The following is a 2270-nucleotide window of genomic DNA, read 5'->3' as shown; positions in this document are numbered from 1 at the left end:
AAAAATTTTAAACATACACAAAGTAGAGGAAAATGTAATGGATGCTTCTATTGGTTTCTTATTGCTGCTGTAACAATTTACCACCAATTCAGTGACTTAAATCAATACAAATGTATCTTACTGTTCTGTAGGTCAATAGTCAGACTTGGGTGTCACTGAGCTAAAATCAGCTGGTTCTATATGAGAATCCATTTCCTTGCCTTCTAGGGGCCACCTGCCCACATTGCTTAGCTTGTGCTGTCTTTCTTCATCTTGAAAGTCAGTAACATGATGGGAGTCCTGTGAGACTGCATCTCTTTGTGGGCTGAATGTTTCTGTCCCCCCAAAATTCATGTTAAAATCCTAATGCTGGAAGTTATGTTATTTCCAGGTGGCACCTTTGGGAAGTGCTTAAGTTGCTAAGGGTGCATTAGTTCCACCCTTACGAAATTACTAGTTCTCAAATGAAATTAATTCTCTTATAAAAGAGACCCCACAGCAGTCCCCCTCCCTTCTACCACAGTGAGACAGTAAGATCCAAGCCATGCAATAGGAAGAGGGCTCTCGCCAGATCTTGGACACCAGATCTTGGACACCAGCCTCCACAACTTCATGAAAGTTCTATTGTTTTTAAGTCACTCAGTCTACAGTGTTTTGTTATAGAGACTGAATAAAGTAAGATGCTCTCCTTCTGTTGTTAGATCTTCCTCTGACTCTGATACATCTGGGAAAGTTTCTCAACTGGTAAGGACACAAGTGATTAAATTGGATCCACTGGGATAACCAGAATAATCTCTTCATCTCAATATCTTTAACCTCAATCACATCTGTGAAGTCCCTTTTTCCATTTAAGGTAACATAGTCACAGGTCCAGAGATTAGGATGTGGACATATTTTGGGGGGGGGTCATTAATCTGCCAACCACTATGCCATGCATCCAACTTTTTGCTTCATCATTGTCAACATTTTGTCAGTATTGTTTCTTCTCCTACTTCCTTTTTCTGGAGTATGAAAGCTAATTCCAGAAATCATATAATTTGCCTGTAAATATTTTTGGTATATTTTTCTAATCTTAAAAAAACCACCCATGACCAAACTATCATTTTTACACCAAAATTACCAATCATTCTTTAGTGTATAGTATCTACTCCATGTCCAAGTTTCCCAATCTTTTCTAAAACATGTTAAAAAAAAACTAGTTTGTCTTAATTATGACCCAAACAAGGCCCACAAACTGCATTTGGTTAATATGTCTCTCCAGCCTGCATTACAGCAGATCTCCCTCCTTATCTTCCTCCTTTTGTTTCTGATGCTATTTGTTGAAAAAAGAAATTGGGTCATTTGGTCTGTAAAATTTCTCATACTCTGGACGAATATAGCTCATTGCTTCCTGGTGGTGTAATAGAATGTGTTCATTTGGTTCCTACATTTCCTTAAGCTTGCAGTTAATTAATTATAGGCTTAAATGGATTTATATTTCTTTTTTTTTAAATTCATGAGAATAGTTTAGAAGTGATGCTGCATATACTACCTATTGTATGTCAGTGTGCACATAGAATCTGGTCCTCCCAGTGTTGGTGATGTTAAAATTGTTCACCTGGACATATTTTAAAATATTACAATATTCCCAATTAATAATAATAATAATTAACATTTACTGCTTACTTACCATATACCAGGCGTTTCGCTGGTTGCTTTCTATATGGTTTTCTCATATTACATTAACTATATTCATAGACTGCGAAAACTACCAGAATTGGTTGGTTGGAACTCTGTGAATTATTGCTCTGATCTTCATTATATTTCTTGCAACACGGGATAATGATTCCTGGTGACTTATAGGCTTATTTTGAGGATTGAGACATAGGAAAAAACTTTGAAAAGTCAATCACACTATGCTACACTGTTATAACAGTAAAGTAAATTAAAAGAAATAGTTAAGAAAACCCACAATAGAGTCACTCTGACTGCCACCTCCTTTATTCACCACACTTTTCTTGAGGGCACTTCATATGTCAGTCCTTCAGGAGCGCGATACAATAGGCGTAAGGGAAAGGGAGCAAGCCCTCGACTGCAAGGACAATGGCAACAGTAGTCTTAAGGCCAGAGCAGTTCACTTCCCAGAGCCGTCTGCTTCAAGACCGCTCCAAACGCTCCTTAGACCCCGACCTGAGCGTCTGGGGAAGGCGGAGCCCCGCAACGGAGCTCTTAAGGAATGCCGGGAGCGCCACTCCACTGTGCGCGGTGGGCGGGGCGCACAGCGGAAGCCCGCCTCCCAAGCCTGGGCGGAA

This window comes from Sturnira hondurensis, unplaced genomic scaffold (genome assembly GCF_014824575.4).
Source record: "Sturnira hondurensis isolate 20B ecotype Veracruz unplaced genomic scaffold, ASM1482457v3 Scaffold0017338, whole genome shotgun sequence".
Taxonomy (NCBI): domain Eukaryota; kingdom Metazoa; phylum Chordata; class Mammalia; order Chiroptera; family Phyllostomidae; genus Sturnira; species Sturnira hondurensis.
This window is presented reverse-complemented; position numbering follows the sequence as displayed.